A 15,209-nucleotide genomic window follows, 5' to 3' on the forward strand; every position below is an offset into this window, starting at 1 on the left:
ATGTTTTAATGAGTGAATTTTTTTTTGTTGAAAAATGACAGATAATACATTCAGCGCTATCAGCGGAGCTCAAGTTCCTCTCATAATGTGTGTTCAAAAGTGTAGCTGTGTACCAGAATGTGCCTCAGGCGGCCGAAGAATTACTGGGTTACATTATGAAGACCTTGATGTGACGTGAATAAAACATGAAGCTCGATCGTCGGTCGAGACTCAGCCGCTGGATTTGCATATTACCATGTGTCCATGGTCGAAGGTGCAGCAGTGTTCTGTTGTTCAGTTTAAGTTGCCCAAACCAGCGTCGTACAGTGAAATTAGCACAACTCGAGGAGCAGAATTTTGAAGTATGTCTCACTTCTGCCCTCTAGAGGTTTTTAAAGGAAGGTGCACAAGCCTTTGCCAACGCTCAAAATAACTATTGCATTTTTAACGTCTACAAAGTTTATTTATTAGTATGGAAAAAGAGGGTGTTTTGACCTCTGCTGAGGTCAAAGGTCTCTCCACTAATGGCAGCGTTGGCCTTCAGGCCTGTTGCCACTTCCACCGCTGCAATATTTGCTTGTATGTCAAGCTCGGACTTAGTTTTTGAACATGATCAGGTCTGACCTTTACTTTCATGAAACAGAATCACAGAGCAATATTTGAGGATTTTTCTGTTCAGTAACTTGAAGGTATTTTTAATTAGACGTCTAATGCCAACTTGAAAGGAAACACGCTAGTGGATGCTGCGCAGACAGCATCGTCATGAAACCCAAGCACGGAAAGCTTTGCAAAGCTTTACATCCGCACCCAAATGAGCTCGACAAAGTTCTGAGACCAGCAGCGCGGAGCATCACTGCCCTCCAGTGGCCGCGTGTTGTCACTTTATTCAATTGTTGTTTTTCTGGTTTATCCAGAGCAGAGGTAGGCAGCTTTTGCGATCAAAAAGCAACATACAAAACCTGGAGCAGCAGAACCTACTTGGTAGTGATACCAGTAAAGTTTTATATACACAGTTTTACATTTGTGGGAAATAAATAAAAGTTAAGAAATACAAATATGGCTTAACCACAGTGTATACTTACACTGAAAAAGCTGTAGTACTATTATCACTTATTCATCATCATCATCATCATCATCATTATCATCATCATCGTCGTCATCATCATCACTGCATTTCGAATTTCCTTCAACTGGGAGTAGCAGGATCAGGTAAGAGGAGCTTGTGCCAGCAAGCTCCACCTTCTTTCTTTTCAAATTTTATTTGAATTAGGTAAAAATGAGAAGCACCGAAAAAATAAATATTGTAAATGTTGTAAATGAAATTCTTGAATGTCCCAAATTAAAAAGAAATATGTTGTTTGTTTCAGGGGCCAAAACATTTCCAGAACAGCCCAAAAGTCGCAGGAATGATAGTATTCTATGAAAGGTAAGATATAAAAAGAGTGATACAAGTCGAAAAGACAACATGTCAGAAATTCAGAGGAAAAAGGTTAAACTATTACACTGTTTGTTCGGGTGCCAAAAAAATTGAAACTCTCAGATCAGCCCAGAACTCACAGGAATGATTGTTCTAATATAGTTTAACATTAAAAGGAGTGATGCAATGCAAAATCACACACTTTTTTTTTTGACTTAGAAGAACCTGAAAATTGCAGAAATGATTGTTCTATTATGGTTTAGCACGGAAAAGGGGAACAAATGACAAAATGTCAGACATGTCTGAAAATTTGAGGGGGAAAAAAAGCCTAACCCTAAACCCAACCATAATTCCAACTCCAACTCCCCAATACAAACCCCAACCCTAACCCTAAATGTAATGTGGTAAATGTTGGAATGAAAAAGGCTCTGATAAACAACCCTGGTGCTGAGCTCACCCTTCCGTCTCTCCCACTAGTACTTTGCCTTTCTTCGTGTTTGTCATGGCTACGTGCGTTAAATAAACAGCAAATACAATCAGGTGCAGCAGAAGGAGAAGCAGAAGCCGCAGATTGCCTGTCCGTGGTCTAGATGATCCGTGCAGGACTCCTGGGATGTGGAAACACTGTCATTAGGGAGTTTCGCAGAAACTTGGGGTGTGATTAGTCACTCGGTTTCATCACGTGAAACTCCTGCCTCTCTGTGGGCTCTTCGAGGGGAAGGTGTGGATCAGGAGTCATCTGGCAAGCAGCTGAGGGAGTCAGGAAGACAAACACACAGTGCAACAGACTCTTGACCCACTGAAAGCCGCAGGGAAGCAGCATCCATGCGTTCCACCGCCTATCGGGAGGCTCCCAGAAAGTGAAACGAAGCAGAGACGGAGTCATTCCGTCAATGTACAGTAGGCCGATGCATCACCGGCGGGCCCACCGGGGCTTCTTGCAGGAGTTGGGCGCTCGCACGCACACGTCCCCGGCACGTTCCCACAGCTCTGTTCCAGGTCAGCTCCAGACTCAAACACTTTGGTTCGTTCCGGAAGATTGATGGAAAAAATTCCGAAGAAGCAGAAGATTTCGAAACCTCGAGCTGGGCCCGTGCGTTCTCGCGCGTGATGACCTTTTTTTGGGGGTGGTCTCAGCGCAAACAGTCCGACTCGGAGATTCCCACCGCAACGTTTCATGCGGTGCCACATCCAGCGGCCTCCAACCATCCACATTCTGACCCGCTCAGCCAAAACATGTCCGACGTCTCCTGGTCTAACAAATGACTGCAGACGCTGCTGGGCCCATTAGCACGGCAAGAAGGCGGTCGGGTCAAAGAGAAGAAGTTCTCCTGCTGACAGCACGGAGAGAGTCGACCTCGCCACTCGCTGGCCGAGGTGATGAGCTCTTCCTTTTTTCCACCAGCTGTGACTCATCAACCACTGACGGACTCCTGGCAGCGTCCCCGTTCCACTGTTTATCACGTCGTCCACCACTCCATCTGATCCGAAGGCCGACCGGCCTCCACCCTTAGACTGTGGCCGCGACTCCTCCTCTCCCGCCGTTACAGTCCATTCTTGCTGCTGTTTTCTTGAAAACTAAATTCTGCGATGCCGATGAGAATTAATTGGATCATGAGCGATACAACGTTTCGAGCCCCCGTCTGGTATCCGTCAACGCAAACGCGTCGCTCTCCATCACAGCCGCCTTGCACCTTAGCGCCGCGCTAGCGTGCGCGAGCGCATTCCTCGCCTGAGTTAAAACAGAAGGACAGAGTATTTAGCCGGGGCTGCCTGGCAGCGAGAGTATTTCCTGCGCAGGAAGAAGCTGCTCCATCGTTTTTTTGTTTTTTTTATGGCTGTCACATGCTTATCTACTTACCCTCATGACAGAGACGTGCTGAAAGTATGGGTGCCATATTTTTTACTGTTATAACTCACTAATGGAATGCTCTCTGCTTTCTTTTCTACAGTACACTTAACAGGGTCAAATTGTGTATATAGACACACACACACACACAGGTACTACCCGAAAAATTCGAATATCAAGTAAAAGTTGTTTTATTTTGGCAATTTAACATAAAAGATGAAACCAACACATCTTATTGAGCCATTCCACGCAAATTGACATCTCAAGCAGTTCCTTGTTGTCACTTTGCTGATTAAGATTTTCAGCTTATTAAAACCACAAACCCACAAACTCAGAAAATTAATATAAAATTTGAGATGTTTTTTTTTTTAAGGTGGAAAGACCTGATCAGCAAAATCCAAAGAAATACAAACTTGAAATATATTGATTGGCATAAAGAACTCCAAAGAAAACGCTTCATTGCCTAAAGTGTCTTATTGGAAAGAACGGATGTGCAAGATTTCGGAACAAAACTCTGTGCGACTTGGTTGCGTTAGAAGTTTTATGTTCACATTTGGTTCCAGCCAACTTGCAATTCTTTCAAATAAAGTTAAGCTTACCAAAAAAAAAAAGAAAACATAGAAATTCGCTTGCAAGAGTCTCACTTATAAACATGCAATTAAAGCAGGGTGTGTACTTTGCCAGGAATGCTCAGACGCGTTTGTTGTCTTTGCTGCTCCGTGACTTCGCTGTCATGAAGTGGCAACGATGCGCAAACCTCCGCCTAATCAGCACGTATGTACGCCGCTGTGCGATGTAATTGTCTAGACAGTCCGTTATTAGCGCTTGGAGAACAGCAAACCTGGCTCGGACCGAAGGAGAACGCGGCGTGTTTGTTTCGCACATCGGGGGCCAAGACGGGTGAAGGACGACGTGGGGTTTTAAAAAAAAATAAAAATGAGGAACTGCAGAATTTTGCAGCCTCTGATTCACGTCTGTGCATATGTCTTCAGCAGGAATGTGGCAATGAACGGGAGCAGAAGAAGAAGAAGAAGAAGAAAAAAAAAAAGACAGCTGGTAATCTGACGAGCCTTGGAGGAGAGAGGGAGGCAGATTTTTGCACCGGCGGTATGACGGAGGCAATCAAAACAAATCCCGGGAGCTGCTGAAAGGAGCCGATGAGATGGGATCAGACAGCGGGTGAGTGAAGGCCGCACGCTTGACCTCAGCAGGCCCCGCGATGGGTCAGGGGTCGGCACAGCGGAGGTCAGTTTAGCGGTGGAACTCTGTCTAGGAAGACTATCGAGTGTCTGACTTGCTGCTCGGCTGCTCCCGTCCTCGCTTCTAATCTCAGTCTGATTGTGAGGACCGGCTGGAATCTCTGGAGCACATCAGCCGGCTTAAGGCTTCGCCCTGAGTTACTGTGGCCCCGGCAATGGCGACAGAATAAAAAAAAAAAGTTTTTACCGTTTAGAAATCAGGTTGTTTTTTCAGATACAAATTTACCTGTTGAACTTTCTCAAAAACCCAGGTCAAGATTTTGAATATACACTCATAAATCCCTGTCTCCGCCTGCGCAGTCTTGTGGGCGCAAGCCCACGTGAAAAAATGTGTTCACGTAAGTGAGAGACTTAAGGAAATGTAAACACCCGCACGCACAGTCCCCGTCGGCGCGGCTCAGGCGGAAAAAGGCGTTTTTCCATCTGCGTGTGCGAAACATTTGGATATTTTGCTCGCTGCAAATTTATGGTTGCAGCGAATCCAGTGAAGCAGCGAAGACTTGCCAGCTCACAGACAGACAGAAGTGTTTGCAATTGAGAGAAGCACAAAAACAAAGCTGAAGCGTGAACACCAGATGTGTATTCACCATTTGTTATTATTATTATTATAATGCATGTGATCTAATCAATGGAGAAAAAACAAACAAACATTCAATCATTCGCTGTGCCGTGTTGCGTCACATAAAAACACAAGGAGTGAAAACACTTGAATTGAATTTATGAAGAAATCCATGTTGCCATCCTTGGTTTCTTCCTTCAATTTGAGACAAGACAAAACAACAACATCAGCTAAAGGTCAAATCACAGAGGTGCAAAGCGAGCTGGACAAGGTCTGACTAGTGTTGGCTACTTTCATTCAGAAAAACAAATCATGACTCTACACAAGCTACACAGCCAGTACGCAGTTGTTGTTAATGTGTTGTGCAATGGTATTGCCTGTAGCTATGACTTTTAACTTTGACTAAGCTGAGTTTCTTCTTTTTCATTAGATTTACAAAATAAATAAATAAATTAAAACAAACAAACCAACCACAATGTGAGACACAGCATAGGACACGACATAAATGCTGAATAGGCAAACCAATTTAAGCTAATATGAGCCTGTTAGCGTGTGTCATTTTAGAGTCAAATTGGATTTCTTGCCCTTTGGATCTTGTTTCATCACACAGTACAGGAGTAAGTGAGGACGGACTATCTGTTCCAAGTCATCTATTGTCAGTGAGGTTTATTGGGTTTTTTTTTAGGTAGCAGCGACGACATAAAAGGGAATTTTAGCACATCTGACATTACCAACGATAAAAGTGGCTAGCGGCTAGCTTACCTCTGGGAAAGCTACTATCTAGTCCAAGCTATAACAAGTCTGCTTGAACAAACCGTATATTATGAGTTATCAAACCAGCATGGTTCCACCTAGTTAGCATTGTTGCTAGTAAGCGAACATGTTTCAAGTTGACAGGCAAGTTCTGTACCAGGAGCCAGTGAGCCTTTTACATGGACAGTGTGAGCACTCGGTTGGATGAGTTGTAGTCGACCCAGCCTACGTTGGACTGAGAATGACTCGCAGCGTGAATCAAAGGAAGGCTTTATGAGAGCAGATCAAGACTCACACACGGATGTCAGAGAGATGTGTAAATCCTCCCTAGAGTTTTTTTTTTTGTTTTGTTTTTAGGGCTGTGTGTTTTTATAGAGACACAGCGCCGAGCTTATTTATCTGCAGTCATCTCTGTGGTGCGCTATATTGAGTCTCATGGCAGTGACTCTGACCACCAACAGGAAGTTGCTACGAAGCAACTTAGTCACTTTGGACGATTGAGGTTTTATGGTGCTTGCACTTGTTTCCACACATCCGGTGACTGAGTGCGTTTTCATGACTAACTTTCCTGATGATTGGATATCCAACCCCTTTCCGAGATAAAGAGAGCTCCAGTTATGTGGTCATTTCTGGAATATACACTGTTTTTATACTGTGGTCATGCACTTTACTTTACTGTTGTGTTATTGTATTTTATTTTTTTTTTACCTTGCTGACGTTTTTGTATCGTCTTTATTTGTCCCTTCATTGTTGTGTGTCTAACAGGCTGAAGAGTACCAAACAAAATCTTGTCGGGCAATGTCCAATGACAATGAAGTCTTCTATTGTATTCTCTTTAATTTCAGAAATGCGCTAATGAACAACTATTGAACGTGGGATCACACGCTCGGCAACATCAACCCCAGCAGCCTGCTGTTGCCTTCTGTGATGGCTGTTTCTGCTTTGCCTCTAACTGTGAAGAATCTGCATACTGTCTGCGTGGACATCACACCTCCTTCCTTCTCACATCTGGTTTCCAGTAGTGCTCTCCTGCTGCTATGCACTGGGCCATCTCCTGTGGCATGACTACCGAACCACTCGGAGCCTTTTGTTTAACCAGTTGCCCTTCCAGGATCAGACCACCTTTGTTCCTCTTGGCCTTGTCCCCCTTTTACCAAACTTGCATAAAACCTGACTGTTCCCTTCTTCTCGACACACACACCGAGCCTGCCTCGGGTGCGTGTCCGGAGCTCCGTGATAAAACTCTCAGCAGACTCTGGATTCCTCTTGCAGACCTTCATTTTTGCCACCACACTTCTCAAACCTTTGCCCGATGTCAACACAAATGCATTTCTTCTTGCACGTGACTTATGTGTGTCGAGAAGCCGCACTTTAATCACTGTGTTCCACCAGACCAGCAAGAACAAGAAACAAGATTGGTTTCCCTAACTATTTTTAGCGCACTGGCGGTAATGGGATGATCATGACGTGGATGACGGGACCTTTCATTTGCAGGTGGAATCCAAGGTGTTTTACTTTTCCAAATGTGACCTTCTGGCGGAGTTTTGGCCCGCAAACACCACACCTGCCGGATTCCGACGCCACATTATCCAATTAGTGGTGGAGAAGGGAACATATTTTTCAAGGCGCTGCCTTAATCCGCCCTTCTTGCCCTCTCATCTTCCTATATTGCGTGCTGGCTGCGAGAAACTGGGTGTGCTCTTGTGGCACACGCACACACACACTCTCTCACAGACACACGCAAAAATGAGTGCGTGTTTTTTTTCTTTTCTTCCAGGAAAAAAATGTTTGGGAGTTTACGTCTCGACCGTCTTTCGGAGACTTTCGTGTTTACCACCGTAGCCCGAGCGGAAATTGTCTGTGGTCTCTGTGTAATTGTTCATCCAGCCGTTTCACAAAAAACAAACAAACAAAAAGAAAGAAAAAAAACACTGTGACAAATGAAGTCGTGGAGGCACCAGACCGAGAATCGGTTAGCTGTCACGCTAGCGGCCAAAGTCACTGTCAGAAGTTTCGCAGACCAATGGAATTGGTTTACAAACCAGATTGAACATAAAAAATACACTGTGTGAAATCCACTGGACGTCTTTCTTTCTGATTCAGGCTGTTAAAGTTGGACGGGGACACTTTCGGGACTATATGGACACTTTATAAACAATTGAAATATTAACCCTGAATTATTTTTCATTTTTCCTGGACATACATACATTTTTTTTTTTGTGAAAATCTGAGATCTCAGCTGTACGGCCTCTGCTTTACAGTGAGCAGGCCTGCAAGTAGTGCAGCAGTTTTCACACATGTTGCTGATCCACTCTACAGTCAAGGTGGTTTACATTGTGCTGCTGCCCGAATAGCTTGAGGAGATTCAGACATTTCTCACTGCAGCGCAGTTGCTCATACTTGTTGACGTGGATGTTAAACGCAAAATCACACAGAAAAAAATAGGCTGTCAATCAAAAACATCCCGACCTGAACGTGATACATTTTTCATTTACATGTAATATTGGTTTCAAGGACGTTGCCAGTTTGCGTGTTTGCTCCGTTTTCGCGGCGTCCCCTAGGGCAGCGAAGACTTGAACATGACGGAGGAAAAAAAAAAAAAAAAAAAATTCTTCACATTCTTGAAGTGGATGTGCTAAAGACGCCGCTGTCACCGCAGTGCGGACAGCGTCGCTTATTCCCTGGACGGTCTCCGGGCGGAGGGCAGTGAGCTCGTGAGCCCCACCACACCGCATCCAGACGACGCGAGGAGCCGTTTGAAGTCGAAAAACATTCCGAACACGCTGTTGTTTTTTTCATTCCCTTCGCCCAAGCTTATAACGAAATAGCCGAAGAGTGAGTCACGATGTTTGGGCGGAAACGAAAAGCCTTTAATCAGTTCTGCTCCGATACGCAATAATGCCACGGCAAAAGGAACGCAGGTGAAAATTAGCGCGACCGTCGTCGGGTCATGTCAACAGCTGGAGTCGGCAAACACTCGGAGGAATTTGCCGTGGGAATGTTTTTTCTTTTCTTCTCGCAGCCCTTTTATCTGGCTGATGATGACGGTCGGATACGAGCCAGTGCCAGTGGATTGTGCGTCCTCTGCGCGCGGCAATCAGGAAGCTGGATATTTTACGACAGCGCCAGCTGTTTCATCTGCAACCAGTCTTCGCGCTAACGTACGCTAGCATGCTACGTATGTCATTGCCAGGGGATTGGAACCCACGCGAGGCTCTAACTCAATTAGAGTGAAGATCTCCAGAAAGGAATAATCTCCAATCGCCAGTCGCCCAACTTTGCGACGCCGCCCTTGCTGTGTCGAGAAAGCTTTTTTGCGCTCGCGCGTCTCACCGTGATGTGTGGCACTCTCTCGGGGGGGGCGCCTGTTAGGAAGGGACGTAAACTCAGTGACACGTGCAGATGGATTAGCAGGAGGCTTCGACACATGCCACTGATACCTCTCCTACAGTGTGTGTGTGTGTGTGTGTGGGGAGGGGGGGTGATTGAGTGTAGGGTTAGCAGGTGAGCTGATAGCGCAGCGTGTAGCAGCAACAACACTTCGACAGCAAGCCCCCCCTGCCCCCCTCTACTTCCCCCAGCGGCTCGCCCCTCACTCCCCGAGTCACGTCGCATTCTTGGTCGTCTTAATAACCCCAGAGGACCGGGGCTCAACTGAGCTGTGTTTCGCTAAGGATTAAGTAATGAACCTGCAGGAAAGAAGTGACACAATCTTCAGTTATTTTTCTGTGACTAATAAAAGTCGAAAACGCCCAAAGCGCGACTCACGCGCACTAATCTTACGGCGTAGCACTGGGTCGCTTCCACTTTGCCTTTCGCTTTGCGTGTCTCTTGTTTGCTCAAGGCTTTATGAGACTCCCCGAGGGAAAGGTGAAAGGGTTAACGCGTGATTTCTTTTGCCCCCTTTAAATCATTTTGTGCGGCATATTTTTTTCAGGGAACAACTGCAGCGGGTTGACCACAAATCTGATGGAGAAAAAAAATGTTTTCTTCACTTTTACCATCCGTAAGCAAACAGCTTGGCGTTTGAATGTGGCCACACATGGACTGGCAGTGCACGCCCAGACTGAGGCACCTTTTTTTTGTGTGTGTGTGTGTGTGTGTGTGTGTGTGTGTGTGTGTGTTTCAGTTAAACACAGAGGAAATTGATGTAATGTATAGCTCCGGTTTTTCCTACAATGTTTAAAAACTCAGCGCTCTTGCCAAGTTTCCACCCGCCGCCTTTTAGCGGCCTGGCTACACGGACGATCGTTTAACCCAATAATAAGTTATCAAAATGTTTGTACTCGAAGGGATTATTCCTTATACCTGGATTTTGTTTGCTTCGAGATGGCACACTGTCAAGGCTGAAATGTCATTTTCAAAAAGCAGAACCTTGGAAAGAAAGAAAAAAAAAAAAAAGAATTCTCTTCTGGCTTTTAAAACACGATGCAACAACGGTGCGGAGCATGACATACGACAGCAGACGAGGACGACTGCCAGGTATTTGCACCATGTCCGTGACATGCAGCCATAAGTAAACGGACATACCTGTAGCTTTTAACGTGACGTATTTCCACCGATGATGGATGAGTCCAGATGGTCCACGTCTCACTCGGAGGTGTGTCTCGGTCGGCCGCTGAGGCCTCTATGATTGCGGGAGCTCGCTCCTGTGGCTGCCTTTCTCATCAGCCAGAACCCTGCGGCTTACAAACGCCCTCGGAGACGAATCGCAGGTAGGAGGTCAAGCTGGCCGGCGTGTCGGGTGTCTTGATAGCCAGGTTGTCCTAGTGTAGAAGTGTTAAAGTTGAGGCAACCGGCATGAGTTTTTACTATCTTGGAAACAACTTCAAAGATTTTTATCTGTCACGTCAAGTTACATAGCAGTGACATGTTGGTGTGGCAGAAGCCGACGTGAGTGTGCAATAAAGACAGTATTTAAAGATTTTTTTTTTTAATTAATTCAACGTCATTGAATAAGGGCTAAAAAGAAAAAAGTAAAAAAAAAAAAAAAAAAAAGTTAAAAAGTAGGAAGTACAGATAAGGGTGTTGGAGGTGTTAAAACAGTACAATACAAAAATGTAATATAATATAGTTAGTTGCAATGGAATGCAAAAAATGAAACAGTAAACAGTAACAGTAATTGTTATACTGTAGTAATAACATAATAATAATAATAATAATAATAATAATAATAATAATAATAATAATAATTTTGACCTTTTGACCTTTGAGGCACTGCATTTAGGGTTATATGTTGAGAAGATCACAACTGACGAAGAGCCACACCTGTCATCACCCGCCTCATTGGAGGAGGGTAAAAGAAAAAAAAAATGCAAATAGGGACTGTGGGATTATTTCAGAGCTGTTTGGTTGGCTGGAGAAACTGAATTTACAGCAAACTGAAGAAGCCTTTTGGATGAGAGGCCACATGTCTTCAAGATGGCAAAAACCAGTCCAGCGGCCTTAGGTTTTTGATAATAGTTTTGTAGTGAAGGAGACTTTGTGCTTAATGTTGTTTAAAAAAAAGAAGAGAGAAAAACAAACACGGTGAGAAGGAGGAGAATACTTTTTCCAAACCACCGTGGCCCGAGGGGTCGGCAGTCCGAGGGGGGAGACCATGGGGGTGGAACTGAATGTATGCAGACCTCCTCTGCGCTTATCTGCAAACACACGGAGGAGGAGGTGGAAGAGGCGAAGTATTATTTCATATGCGTGAAGGTGCACACAGCGGGTTTCGTACCACAGCGTTCACGGTTTGCTGACGCGGCGAATCCAACCATAACACACCTGGCTTCCTAGTTAGACGCTGACCTACTGCCTGCACATAAATAGAATCAAACCAAACTGTAGTTACAGTATGTAGCACCTTATATCCCAAAAAAATACAATACAAAGTGCTTGATAAAAAAATAAAAACATTGAACAAAACTGCAGCAGTTAATAAGGCCTCACCCCCTCCCGCCCCCCAACTCCCAACTACACTCGCCCCCACCCTCTGCCAATAAAATGGCAGTGCGCTGAGGAACCCTCAGAGGAAACAACCGCTTATGAGAGGGGACCCCGGGATGATGCCCCAACCAGACACACCACCCAGTGTGGAGGCACCGGAGCCCAGCAACTAAAACACTCAGCTAAAAGACAATAGAATAAAAAAAAGACCTAAAAGGTCCAGTGTGTAAAATTTGGCCTGATTTATGATTTTTACATTGGTAAAAGTTTAATATACTGACCATAAAAATACATGAGTAAAAGTGTTTACTTAAAACTTAAATAAGGTAATTTGATTTCCTACCCAAAGAGCAATTCTTACATATCTATAAGAATATACAGAGATCAAGAAGTGTCGTTGCACCGTCATATTTCTAAGGAAGCCTGATGTGGACAATCGATTCCCCCTGACAGCGTGTTTCGTATGTACCGTGAACGCTCATGTCCTCAAATAAACCAACGAAGAAGAAGGTGGACGAGGTATCCAGGTTTGCGTGCGAAGGCCACCGTAGTTCACTGGCAAGCACGGGAGAGGGCGTGTGAGTGAAACAGTGCTGAAATGTAACCATTTCATGTCGCAGTTTCTTCTCAAAATCTCCAAATACTACAAACTTAACCTTTAAACCTAAAAGTCAATTCTGTAAAAAGACACAAAAGCAAAAATATACCTAAAATATAATAGAAAATAATAGGGACGACATTCAGAGTTTCCAGTTTGTTCTCCTACGATTAAAAGTCGTCTCACCGCCAACTCACTCTCTTGTACTGTCTCCGAAAACTGAACCTCGGCTCGGAGATCTTACGGTCCAAAGTCGGCATAATCACCGCGCGCTACCTGCCTTAAAATTCTCGCCGACGTTCTCGGTAGTCAGATCCTCACGCTTCAGCGGCCATGTGACAGCCAGCTGTGTAAACGTCCTGACGATCAGTAGCTCTCAGAGCTGCATCCTCAGAGCGCCCCGGAGCAGCGGGGGAGCCCCGTGCCCCGCACTGGGCGACCGATAGGTGATACACATACACAAACACTAGGTTGGAGTTGGAAGTGCATGTAAACACCCTTGGCACGTCGGGTCAGTCCCTTCGTTTCATTTCCGCTCCAACGCTCCTGCATTCCGGGGCTGCGTTAAGCCACCGCGTGTTTGCACATATAATTTAGGTGGGGGGGGGGGGTGGCGAGGTGGGGGAGGCGCACGTCTTGTCTCCGCAGGTCAGGAGTTGAGGGAGGCTTGGGGGAGGGGGTAGGGGGGTCCGGGGTGGTGGGGACGAATATTGACACAGCATTAACATGAGCAAAAATATTTTCTGTGTCCAGAGAGCATGAAAGCAGAGCCGGCCCAGACGTTTGGACACGGCTTAGTCAAACAAACGCTGGACGTCGACACTCAATCAAACAGTCTTTTCACACCGAGGCTGCGGGAAGGAGGCATTTGTAGTTGTGTCAGGGCTGAGTGAGAGGTCGTCCGACTCTGACGTGTCTGACGCGGCGGCTGACCTGCAAGCGGAGTCTGCGGCGAACTACATTGACAGAAATGTTCCTCAGAAACAGCTCAGGATCGGACGAATCTTCAGAATCCACTTGAGTGCAAAATTAACACTGACAGGTAAAATTTCCTTTGACCAAATTTTTTTGACTTTTTGGACCACGTCTGGTGGGAACTTGCACGCTGACGTTAATAGATTAATTAATCGTTAATCAAATTAATCGATGGAATATTCAATAGAATAATCGATTACCAAAATATTGGATGGCTGCAGCCCTAGTCTGGTCTATGAATTGACAACTTGGGGCCTGATTTACAATGCATGCGCAAACAGATTCCGAGCCATCAGAAACAATTGTAACTGTGAAAATGAGGGTTTTGCACGGATACTTTTAAGATCCAAATAGCAAAGGTGTTGTTTCTAGTGGCTTTGAATCAGCTCGCTCGTGTCTGCAACCCGGTCCGAAGTAGTTGTCTTGTACGCGGCTGATATTTTGCATAAGGTTAATGTGTGGCTTTCAAAGGTGCTAAATAAATGATAGCATCCACAATCCATTTATCAGTTTCAGCTTCAGTAAGTCACACTGCATTTAACATTGCTGAACGTCATTTTGCGATGTTATTCATTGCTAAATAATAACAATGTTATTACCATAAAATCAATGCAAAGACATTGCGTGCATTTACATTTTCCATACTACCAGTACTAGTGCTACTAGGCACTAGTGGTGGAACTGGGGCACATTTAAAAGGACCTTGCTGTTCGACGTCAGTCACGCTAATGTAAACATTTGGCTTTAATACATTGGAAGAAAAAGGGAAGCAGGGGATTGAGCTGTCACTGTGTTTTTCAGTCTGGGGCCATATTCCTGACTGATTGCTGCTATTAGAGTGAGTCGAGGGCCAGCAGCCTCAGACGCTGCCCACCTGCCTGCGTGCATTAGCCCCTTCAGCGCCCCTTTAAACAGCAATTAATCCAGCGTCGGGGTCGCAAACGGACGCACCTTCCGTTGAGACGCGAGGCTGAAACGCGGCTCCATTAATGCGCCTGTTGCCGGCTGATGAAGCTGCGCGCCACAGCCAGTCGGGCGGTGTCAGCTCGGCGGGACGCCGACATTAAGCAGTTGTCTCACCCGCGACAACAGATGAGGGTCTATAATTGCACCCGGCGAACGAATAACAGACATGGTGCGTGTAACAAGAGCACTGCCACCCCACACACACATACACACGCACGCACACACACACACACACACACACACACACACACACACCACACACAGAAGTCCTTCTGTTCTGACAGGGAACAGGTGCAACGTGGGAGTTGGAGTTGTTGGAGCCCAGGGTGGCGTTAGGGGGTTGGGCTGCAGCTGCTAGGGCCTCATCGTTCTTTGCTGCCATGAACCGCCCATGTCATCATTCAGAAGCTCGCCGTTTGGTCATCGGGCTCAACATAAAAAAAAAAAATTCCAATAAAGTGTCCATTTTTCATTTTCTTCGCTGGAAGACCCTGATTTCTAAACAGTTTCAACAAAATATCAACGCTGTCAAGGAACTGATGGAGTGAAAGTGTGATTGCCGCACTTGGTTCTCATTAAGTTCCTATTCCGGGGATTCAACAATCACAAGACAGCCGCCCTGCAACATTAACAAGACACAGGTTGGGAGAGAGCCTCCACACTAATGGAATGGTTTCATTTAAGGGGGGTTCGTCATGACTTCATGTCGGCTTCTCCGGGCAGACACGAAGGGAATGAGACAGGGAGGAACAGATGACAGGGAGCCTTACGGGACGGAGACACAACCCAGTAACAGGACTCTTCGCGGAATTTCCTCCGGGACATTTTTAAATTCAATAACCTCCAGCCACCTCTTTTTTTATGTATCGGGAGTGTGCGCTCGGCTAATCAGATTCAGGAGGCCTTGAGACAAGAACAGAGAC

The sequence above is a fragment of the Nelusetta ayraudi genome, unplaced genomic scaffold (assembly GCF_046127955.1).
Source record: "Nelusetta ayraudi isolate G7.1 ecotype Tasmania unplaced genomic scaffold, CSIRO-AGI_Nayr_v1 ptg000026l, whole genome shotgun sequence".
Classification (NCBI taxonomy): Eukaryota; Metazoa; Chordata; class Actinopteri; order Tetraodontiformes; family Monacanthidae; genus Nelusetta; species Nelusetta ayraudi.